Source organism: Elaeis guineensis, chromosome 13, assembly GCF_000442705.2.
Source record: "Elaeis guineensis isolate ETL-2024a chromosome 13, EG11, whole genome shotgun sequence".
Classification (NCBI taxonomy): Eukaryota; Viridiplantae; Streptophyta; class Magnoliopsida; order Arecales; family Arecaceae; genus Elaeis; species Elaeis guineensis.
Window position 1 is genome coordinate 70,031,369 of NC_026005.2, and position 12,047 is coordinate 70,043,415.

A 12,047-nucleotide genomic window follows, 5' to 3' on the forward strand; every position below is an offset into this window, starting at 1 on the left:
ATGTACTATTGATTCTCACATAGTGAAAATTTTTTGCCTCCGTCCGTAGATGTAGGAGTATCGTTTTGATCTTCGAACCACGTAAATCTGTGTGTTCTTCTTCTTCCTTAAATTTTTTTTCATTCTGTGTTGGAGGTGTGATTCTGATGTCCGTTCGTGCCGGTAGCATTATTATTTGTGTTTGTGTGCGAATTTATCCCAACGCTTGGGTTGCAGAAAAAAAAAGAACTTACGAATTTTCCTCAACAAACATTGTTCTCCATTTACCTTGACCAATGAAGTTATTCTCTTCTTCAAAGATTGGGTGCATCTTTGCAAAGAAAAACTCTCTTCTCAGCATGACAAGTTATAGGTTAAGATCAGAGCCCTACCACTCCAATCAATGGCAAACTAAGTGGTGCATGGTTATACCTCTTGTCTATTTTTTACTCTTTCCTTGGGTTTTGGCCATTTGCTTTCTCCAATCTTATGTTCTATTCTTTTTATACACTTATCTATCGAGGAAGGACGGTCAGCTCCTTTTTTGTAGTTTTGTTATTGTTTCTACTGTATCATTGTACCTACGATGAAGTTTTTGAGCTTTAGTCCAATGTTTCTCCTCCCCAATTCCAGCTCTATTTCTCTTTCTGTAAATAGCCTCTCCTTAATAAATATAGGTGGCTGGTTCTCTCAGCCTCCTTTCAACCTCAAAAAAAAAAAGAAGCTCTCAATGATATTTCTGTTATGGTGGATAGAGGAAGAGAGGAGTATTGAAGTATTTCTCACTAAGAAATGAAGAGGATAGAGCTCTTTATAAGAAAAAAACTTTAGCTTTATTTTGATATTCCTTCAACTCTCTTGACTCAAAGTGACTCAAGTACATCCCTTTATATAGATGATTTTACAACCCTTCAAACCAAGAGTCATATTTATGAATGACACTTTGGTTTTATACAAAGAGAGAAATTCTAAGTGCATTTCATAGAAAACACCAAGAGTCATTGCTAATAACCGGATAACATTAATTTAGTTTACTAATTTCAATACCTTCTCTTGAAACAAGGCGTCTTGGGAGCACCAAAAGTTTCTTTGACCAGCATCTCTTGATCCAATGCACAATTAAGTTTATTTATTTTCAACACCTCCCTTTAAACTTAATTATCTTCCATCCTTCATACCAAGTAGACCTTTGAATTTGTTGAAGAGATCAACTCCAAGTGGTTTAGTAAAAATATCTGCAATTTGATCATGAGTCTTTACATAAATAAGCTCCACATCTTTGTTCTTCATATGCTCCCAGATTGAATGAAAGCAAACATCTATATGTTTGCTCCTTTGATGATAAACCAGATTTTTTTCCAAAGCAATTGCCGACTTGCTATCACTATAAATTTGTGTAGCTTCATTTTGATCAAAATTAACTTTTTTTAGCAAGTTTCTTAGCCATATTGCATGACTAATACATATAGATGCTGCAATATATTCGACTTCACAAGTTGAGAGAGTAACAATCAATTGCTTCTTTGACATCCATGAGAATGCCGTATCACCCATGAAAAATACAAATCCGAAAGTACTTTTTCGATCATCTATATCTCCACCCCAATCACTATCAGAATAGCCTTCAAGTTGAAAGTTATTAGAATAAGAATAGAATAAACCAAGGCTTAGAGTACTTTGAATGTAACATGGGATTCTCTTAGCCGCCTTCCAATAGGTCGATTTTGGTTCCTCCATGAATCAACTCACCAGACCAATACCATGTAGTATATCTGATCTTGTACATGTCAAGTACCTCAAACATCTTACCAAGCTTCTGTAGAGTGTAGAATCAATTACCTTGCCTTCATCATTCTTGGACAATTTTGTACCACAATCCGCTGGTGTGCTAATAGGATTACATTCTTCTATCTTGAACCTTTTAACCACTTTCTTTGCATGGTGCTCTTGGAAAAAAAAATTTATTTTCTAATTGATTCACCTCTAAGCCAAGAAAATAGGACATAAGTCCCATGTCAGTCATTTCAAACTCCTTCGCCATTGCTTGTTTGAATTCTTTGATCAATTGTGTAGGATTGCCGGTGAAGATAAGATCATCAGCATATAATGAGACAAGTAATATGTTCCCATCCTTTTTTTTGACATAGAGAGTTTGTTCATAGGGGTATTGAATAAAGCCATTAGTTTTGAAATATGTATCACTTCTTGAGTTTCAAGCTCTAGGTGCTTGCTTCAAACTGTAGAGCACCTTTTTTAATTTCAACACTTTATTTTTTTGCCCACTACTGACATAACCTTTAGGTTGATCAATGTATACCTCTTCATTCAAGTAGCCATTAAGAAAGGCTGATTTGACATCAAGTTGAAAAATCTTTTATTTATTTTGAGCTGCCAAAGAAATCACCAAACGAACGATTTTCATTCGAGCAACAGAAGCAAAAACCTCCTCGTAATCAATCCTGACCTTTTGCTTGTAGCCTTTAGCCACAAGTCATACTTTGTATTTCTCTACTTCACCTTGTGCATTCTTTTTGACTTTAAAAACCCATTTTACTCCAATCGGTTCAAGCCCTTCTGGTAGAGAAGTGAGTTCCCATGTCTCATTCTTCTCTATGGTTTTTATCTCCTCATTCATGGCTTTCCTCCACTTCTCATCTTTGATAGCATCTTCAAAAGAAATTATTTCTTCATTAGCAAAAAGATAAATAAGATTTAAGAGAGTTGTCACCTCATATAAATCTTGAATACTTCTTGTCTTTAATGGTGTTGAACCTTCTTTATCCGATGAAGTAGGAGATGAAGGTGGTGTTGGTTCTTTAGTTTGCTCCTTGATTTGCTCTTCATCTTGTATTATCACCATGTTAGTGTTCCAATTCCAAATGCCGTCTTCTTGAAACTCTACATCTTGGCTTATAATGACTTTTTTCTTCTTTGGTTCATAGAATATGTAGGCCTTGGATTTTAGATCATATCCGATGAAGATGCATGACAAGCTTTTATCATCTTACTTGCTTCTCTTTTGATCTGGAATATGTGCATAATCTATGCACCCAAACACCTTCAAATGAGACATATTGGGCTTGTAACCACTCCATGCTTCTTGTGGTGTTATCCTTTTCAAATTTTTTGTAGGACATCTATTAAGTAAGTAGACGGCACAATTGACAGCCTCATCCCAAAACTCCTTTGGCATCTCTTTTGTTTTAAGCATACTTTGGACCATGTCAAGTAAAGTCCAATTTTTTCTTTCTATGACATCATTTTGCTGAGGTGAGTATGGTGCGGTCAAGGGTCTCCAAATACCATGAGATTTATAAAAAGCTTCAAACTCTTTGGATGTGAATTTTTCTCCACGATCTGACCACAACGCCTTGATGCTATAGCCACTTTGATTCTTCACCAAAGCTTTAAACTCTTTGAAAGCTTGAAATGCTTCTGACTTTTCTTTCAAGAGGTACACACATATTTTTCTGCTAAAATCATCAATAAAAGTTAGAAAATAACGATGACCTCCAAATGAGCTAGGAGTAATCGGTCCGCAAATATCAGTGTGGATGAGTTGAAGTGGTGTTTTTTCTTTATTGTAAGACTCCTTTGAAAAGATCTTCCTTGGGTGTTTGCCAAGAATACACCCCTCACATATATTATTAGGGGCATCAATATAGGGCAGCCCCTTCACCATTCTCTTACTTGAAAGAAGTTTTAGAGCACCGAAGTTTATATATCCGAACCACAAATGCCAAAGCCAACAAACATCCTTCATACATGCACTTAGAAATTTAGCAATAACATGATTTATATTTAGCATAAATATGCAGTTATTTGACATAGAAACTTGAGCAATCAATTTATTTTATTTTTTTAGATAAAAACTTCTTTCCTTCGGTTGCATATCAAATCCTTTCTCCAAGAGTTGCCCAACATTAAGAATGTTGGTTTTTATATCCGGCACATAATAGACATTGGAAATAAATTATTGGCTTCCATCTTTGAGTTGAATAAGTATCTTACCAATGCCCTTCACCTTTATGTTAGAAGCATCTCCAAATGAAACGTGGCCATTCACTGAGTCATCAAGCTCCATGAAAATTTTTTTATGTCGGGACATGTGGTTACTTACATCGGAGTCCAAATACCACATATTTTGATTGGTAGCATCCCCTCCTTTTCATGCTAGTAGAAGCACGTCATCTTCATCATCATCTTTTTTGACATAATTTGCTTTCTCATAAACTTGATTAGATTGATTAGAGTAGCACTCAAAAGAGTAATATCCAAACTTATTGCAATTGTAATATTGAACTTGACCTTTGTCATACCTTCGGCCTCTACCTTTTTGTCCTCTTCCTCCATGATTTTGGTTGCCTTCCTCAATATTGTTGTGGTCACCACGGCCTCTACCATGACCATAGGCTCCACCTCGCCCTCTACCACGACCACATCCTTGACCACGATCGCGGCTTCTTTGGCTACTTTCGCCTCTTGACTCATCCTTCTTGTCATTGACGGAGAGCTTGCTTTGTAGAACTTGCTCCAATGGTTCTTGTTTTCTCTTTAGTATTCTTTGCTCATAGGCTTGAAGCGAACCCATAAGCTCATCCATCATCATAGTGTCCAAATCTTTGGACTCTTCAATGGCCACCACAACATAATCAAATTTATGGTCCAAAGATCGTAGGATTTTCTCCACGACCCGATTGTCATCAAGTGTCTCACCATTTCTTCTCAATTGGTTTACAATGGTCAAGACTTTTGTAAAAAAATTTGAGATGGATTCGGACTCTTTCATTTGTAGGGCTTCAGATTTGCCTCTAAGAGTTTGAAGGCAAATTTTCTTCATTTTCTCAATTCCTTTATATGCATTTTGAAGAATCTCCCATACTTCTTTAAAGGTGGTGGCCGCCGTAATCATCTCAAAAGCTGACTCATCTACGGCTTGATAGATGAAGTAGAGAGCCTTCTTATCTTTCTTCCTCTTGTCCTGCAGGACCTCTCATTGTTGCACCGTAAGAGTATCCCCTTCTCTGACTTTTTCATAGCCTCTTTCAACTATGTCCCAAATATCTTGAGATCCAAGCAACACCTTCATATGGATACTCCATTTCTCATAGTTGGTGTTGGTAAGACGAGGAAGAGGAAATTGTGAAAGTCCCCCTACATTAGCCATAGCTTTGATACCACTTTGTTATGGTGGATAGAGGAAGAGAGGAGTATTGAAGTATTTCTCACAAGGAATGAAGAGGATAGAGCTCTTTGCAAGAAGAGAATTTTAGCTTTGTTTTGATATTCCTTCAACTCTCTTGACTCAAAGTGACTCAAGTATATCCCTTTATATAGATGATTTTACAACTCTTCAACTATCCTCTACACAAAATACCAAGAGTCATATTTATGAATGACACTTTGATTTTATACAAAGAGAGGAATTCTAAGTGTATTTCATAGAAAACACCAAGGGTCATTGCTAATAACAAGATAACATTAATTTAGTTTACTAATTCCAATACCTTCTCTTGAAACAAGGTGTCTTGAGAACACAAAAAATATCTTCGACCAGCATCTCTTGATCCAATGCACAATTAAGTTTATTTATTTTCAACAATTTTATCTATTGAGAAGCCAATTTGCCTAGTCTCGAATGATCTCTTTAATGAAATGTCTGCTCTACATGACAATCAGTTCAAAGATGAAAAGATAGGAAGATTTCAACTTTACAAGCATGGACCAGGAAATCCCTGAATGCTAAGACCAGGAAGTTGGTTAGATTGTATGTAACATTGCCGTGGTGCAAGTAGAACGAGATTCCCGTGGACTATCTGGTGATGCCACAGGATAGAGAACGAGAATCCCATCAATCTGCATGTTGAGCTGAAACTTCCCACTCGAGTGGTTGGTTCCTCATACGCCGAAAACGAGCTCAGATCCAGCAAGCAGCACTTGACCTGCCATGATTGTGTCAGTTGGACGGTTGAAGGTTTGCCATATGACATCAAAAGTTAAAGTCATAGATGACGAAGTTCCCGGAATCGAACCCGAAAGCAGAGGAAGTATCGGTGGCTGTGGAAATGTTGGAGATGAGTCAGACTCAAAAAAAAAATGTTGGATATAAGTCTCCCTTCAGAGTGTTGTAGGAGGAGCTTGAGCCCTTCATCAGTTAGCTTCAATACAGCATCTTCGGTCATCAGTGGATCATGATTGGTCTGCTGTCCATGTAACAGTGGAGTTTCCAGGAGGAAGTTAATTATTAATCTGCATTACAAGAAAAAGTTGCCTTGTCAGGAGAAACCAGAGAGCCTTAAATTTGCTTCAGAGGCATGGAAAAGTGTAGTGAAAGTCTCCACATTTTTTAGACAAAGTGTGCATTTCACAGTCGAAAATGGACAATAGGTATTATTCATTGGTTTGGAGTAGCACCACTTAAAAGATGTTTATCCACAACTATTCAACCTCTCTCGTAAAGCAAAGCATTCTTGTCATGCTCTGAATCCAACATCTGGATCGGATACATGATGGCCACACACCCCTTAGAGCAAGCCCTAAAGAATATGCAAGGTCAAAATTACATCATTACAACCTTAACAACCATAATATTTAATTTCAATAATAATTCATAAAACTTATATAATTACAAATTAAATTCTTTCAATCCTCCGATCAGATATCAATGGCACTCTATTTATGCATCCGTTCACTCGTAAATCCATACCATAGCCAACTATGCACACCTTGTAACTCTGAAAAGAAAAAAAAATGAAGAGGTGTGAGCTTTACAGTCCAGTAAAAATTTTCATATCACACCAATATAATAATATAATCTAAAAATAAAGATAAGTAATAAAATATAAAATTCGATGTTCAATGTCTAGCAAATATTTATAAATTATCTGTCTTATCAAAAGAAATGCATCATTATATGTTAATGGATGAAACAATTTTATTCAATGATTATTTTATGTCTTGTCTTTCCATTCTCTTTTCATTATCACGTAATCTTTAACCTTTTTCTTTTTGACTTTGGACTACCAGGATCATGCGACGATCTTTTATTGGATCGATTTTTGTGATCTTCCTCGAATCGAAATATTCATGATCTTTCTCGGATCAAATCATTCATGATTTTTTTCGGATCAAATTCTTTCATATATAAGCCTGTGGGGGCTGTCCCAGGCATAAGCTCCTGACAGGCTATTTTACATGACAAGGCCAGTCCAAACCATATTTCTCTTTCTTTTCATTTTCATGGAATTATAATATTTGACTTCATTTTTGTAGTGTAATCAAAACAGATATGTCATACCCATATAATCATGCCATCAATCACTGATACATTTGTATTGACATAACATACTCATGTTCAAAATTATATAAACAAATAACAGTATCTCAGATATAACAAATTCATCAATCTCAAATCCAACGATGCAAAATCAACAGTAAAATAGCATATATATAATGATGATCATGTATAGAAATTTTTACCTTTACCGATGACTAATTCAAGTATAGAAATCAATGTTCTTCTTTTATTTATGAATTTCACAAACAAGTTATTCCACTGGACATCTTATACAATTAATCGTATCTCTTCATGACCCTGATCAAATATACAAATCATATATAAAAAAATTATCAATAATCGATTCTAATAACATAAATCCAGGACCTCTCTTAGGATTAATCAAAATTAGGATTTGTCTGAGTATCTAGACCCTCCATTGATCCATAAGACTTCTAAAGAGAGAAAATCCATAAAAAGAGAAAAAATTTATAGAGAGAAAAAGTAGAGAGAAAAAATGGAGAGAAAATTTTCGTACCCTCCAGATGAGGCAATCATGATCGAGATCATCAGAGATCCTATCAAAATGACTCAAAATAGATTAGCCATGATCGATATTATAATTTTGAATAAAGATCAGATCGAGATCCAATCTACTGTACGAATTTCAGAGCAACTCAGATCATCATATTTTCATCCCAAGCTTATCCTAGGGTCCATGATGTGACCAGAGAGAGAGAATGACCCCAGAGAGACAAAATCCATAAAGAGAGAGAAAAGGTCTAGAGAGAAAAATAGAGAGAGAATCTAGAAAGAGAAAATTTTTAGAGAGAAAAAATAAAGAGAAGCTGGCAAAGAGAAAAAATAAAGAGAGAAGAGGAAACAGAGAGAGAAAAAACTCTCTTATTTTTTCCCCTATTTTTTTTATTTTTCTCTTTTTTTCTTTTTATTTTTCTTTTCTTTTTCTTTCTTTTTCTTCTTCTTCTCGCGGCCTCCCTTGGGCCGAAACAGGGGAAGACCGTGAGGTCCCCCTCAGTGGCTTGGGCTCCGATGAGGTGGGCAGCATCCGGTCGACGGTGACAGAGCAAGGCTGACCAGCGACGAGGTTCGGCCGATGAGATTTCCTCCTTTTTTTTTTTCTCAAAAAATTGGGGACCCACCCCTTTCTTCATGTTTTTCGGCCATTGGCTGGTCGTCGGCAGCCAAGCACTCTTAGGGAAGAGAGAGAGAGATATGGGATCCAGTCTTGGGGATGAGATGCCGCAATCGACGGTGTCGATGGCCGAAAAAGAGAGAAAAGTGGCCAGTCGAACAGAAGTTTCACGCTTCATGGGTTTTCCGACGATCTCGATGGCCGACGAGGGGTCTAAAGCCATGGGGAGAAAGGAAAGAGGGAGAGGAAGAAAAAATTGAACCCTTACCTGAGCTCCGGTGGCCTCTTCGACCTCTGATTTCTGACGAACATGAGAAGAGATTGCCGCGGCTTCCACGAAGAAAAGGGGAGGAATCGGGCTTAACAATCACCGATGGAGGCTCGTGAGGGAGGGGGGAGTCTTGTTTATAGAGGATCCTGGAGCTCTAAGGGTCCTAGAATTCTTTTCCATCCGGGATTCATCAGAGAAGAAGACTCCCATCGGGAGTCTTCTTCCCGTTCCCCTCTTTTTTTTATATGGGCTTGCTTTTATATGGGCCTGGTCCAAGGCCTAAAAGGCTAGATGTTACATCCTCCCCCTTCAGATAATTTTATCCTCGAAATTAAGTTATATTATTTGAGATACATACATAAAAATATACACTCATCATGTCATTCTCACACTTCCAATAATGTCTTGCATATTATTTATTTCTCATGATCTTGCTATAATAAAAATTATTTGAAATCTCAAACTCATCCTTTCTTATTGATTTCTCTACTTTTTCAAAGAATCGAACATTTTGGACTAATAACAGAACTATCAAACTATCAACAATATACTTGAGATATTTAAGATTTCTTGACATTATCTGCATAAAATAGCCTACAAGTAAAAATTATCTGGCTATGATCAGATTAGATCAAGATCTCTAACATCCTTTTATTATCAATAAAATCATTTCTTTTATTATCTGTCACGCTCCGAACTCAACATCCGGATCGAATACGTGATAGCCGATATACCCCTTAGAGCAAGCTCTAAAGAATATGCAAGGCCAAAATTAAATCATTACAACCTTAACAACCATAATATTTAATTTCAATAATAATTTATAAAATTTGTATAATTATAAATTAAATTCTTTCAATCTTTCGATCAGGTATCAATGGTACTCTATCTATGCATCCGTTCACTCACAAATCTATACCATAGCCAACAATGCACAACTTGTAACTCTAAGAAGAAAAAAAAATGAAGAGGTGTGAGCTTTACGGTTCGATAAAAATTTTCATATCACATCAATATAATAATATAATCTAAAAATAAGGATAAGCAATAAAATATAAAATTTGATGTTCAATATTCAGTAAATATTTATAAATTATCTGTCTTATCAAAAGAAATGCATCATTATATGTTAATGGATGAAACAATTTTATTCAAGGATTGTTTCATGTCTTGTCTTTCTATTCTTTTTTCATTATCACATAATCTTTAATCTTTTTCTTTTTGACTTTGGACTATCAGGATCATGCGATGATCTTTTATCGGATCGATTTCTGTGATCTTCCTCGATCGAAATATTCATGATCTTTCTCGGATCAAAGTGGCTATGATCTTTCTCGATCAAATCATTCATGATTTTCTTGATCAAATTCTTCATATATAAGCCTGTGGGGGCTGTCCTAGGTATAAGCTCCTGACACTATTTTACATGACAAGGCCAGTCCAAACCATATTTCTCTTTCTTTTCATTTTCATGAATTATAATATTTGACTTCATTTTTGTAGTGTAATCAAAACAGATATGTCATACCCATATAATCATGCCATCAATCACTGATACATATGTATTGACATAACATACTCATGCTCAAAATCATATAAACAAATAGCAGTATCTCAGATATAACAAATTCATCAATCTCAAATCCAATGATGCAAAACTAACAGTAAAATAGCATATATATAATGGGATCATGTATAGGGATTCTTATCTTTATCGATGACTGATTCAAACATAGAAATCAATGTTCTTCTTTAATTTATGAATTTCACAAACAAGATATTCCACTTGAAATCTTATGTAATCAATCGTATCTCTTCATGATCCTGATCAAATATACAAATCATATATGGAAAAATTACTGATAATCGATTCTAATAACACAAATCCAGGACCTCTCCTAGGATTAACCAAAATTAAGATTTGTCTTAGTGTCTAGACCCTCCATTAATCTATAAGACTTTTAAAAAGAGAAAATCTATGAAGAGAGAGAAAATTTAGAGAGAAAAAGTAGAGAGAGAAAATAAAAAAATTTTATACCCTCCAAATAAAGCAATCATGATCGAGATCATCAGAGGTCCTATCAAAATGACTCAAAATAGATTAACCGATGATGTTATAATTTTGAATAAAGATCGGATCGAGATCCATCTATTGTATGAATTTCGAAGCAACTCATATCATCATATTTTCATCTCAAGCTTATCCTAGGATCCATGATGTGACCAGAGAGAGAGAATGATCCCAGAGAGATAAAATCCATAAAGAGAGAAAAGGTCTAGAGAGAAAAATAGAGAGAATCTAGAAAGAGAAAATTTTTAGAGAGAGAAAATAAAGAGAAGCTGGCAAAGAGAGAAAATAGAGAGAGAAGAGGAAAGAGAGAGAAAACTCTCTCTTATTTTTCTTCCCTATTTTTCTTTTTATTTTTCTTTTTTTTTCTTTTTTATTTCTTTTCTTTCTTTTCCTTCTTCTTCTCGTGGCCTCCCTTGGGCCAAAACAGGGAAGACCGTGAGGTCCCCCTCGGTGGCTCGGGCTCTGATGAGGTGGGCAGCATCCGATCGATGGTGACAGAGCAAGGCCGACCGACGGCAAGGTTCGATCGGTGAGGTTTCCCCTTATTTTTTTTTCTCAAAAAATAGGGGACCCGCCCTTTCTTCATGATTTTCACCATTGGCATTTCGCCGGCAGCCAAGCACTCTTAGGGAAGAGAGAGAGAGATATGGGGGTCCAATCCTGAGGATGAGACGCCGTAACCGGTGGTGTCGGTGTTCGAAAAAGAGAGAAAAGTGGCCGGCCGAACAGGAGTTTCACGCTTCATGGGTTTTCCGACGATCCCGACTGCCGGCGAGGGGTCTAAAGCCATGGGGATAAAGAAAAAAGGGAAAAGAAGAAAAATTGAACCCTTACCTAAGCTCCAGTGGCCTCTTCGACCTCTGATTTCCAACGAACATGAGAAGAGGTTGCCACGGCTTCCATGGAGAAAAGGGGAGGAATCGCGCTTAACAATCACTGATGGAGGCTCATGAGGGAAAGGAGAATCTTGTTTATAGAGGGTCCTAGAGCTCTAAGGGTCTTAGAATTCTTCTCCGTCCGGAACTCATCAGAGAAGAAGACTCCCATCGGGAGTCTTCTTTCCGTTCCCCTCTTTTTTTTTTGTATGGGCTTGCTTTTATATGGGCCTGGTCCAAGGCCCAAAAGGGCCGGATGTTACAATTCTGTAGCTGAATTTTTTGATACTCAAGAGGCAAGAAATCACTTTGGACAAGTAATGCATTAGAATTATGAGGAACCACTTGAATCAATGCTTTCACAGCTCAAAGAAATAACCCTCACAACAGAGCAAGATAAAGTGGCATGGAAATGGAGTAAA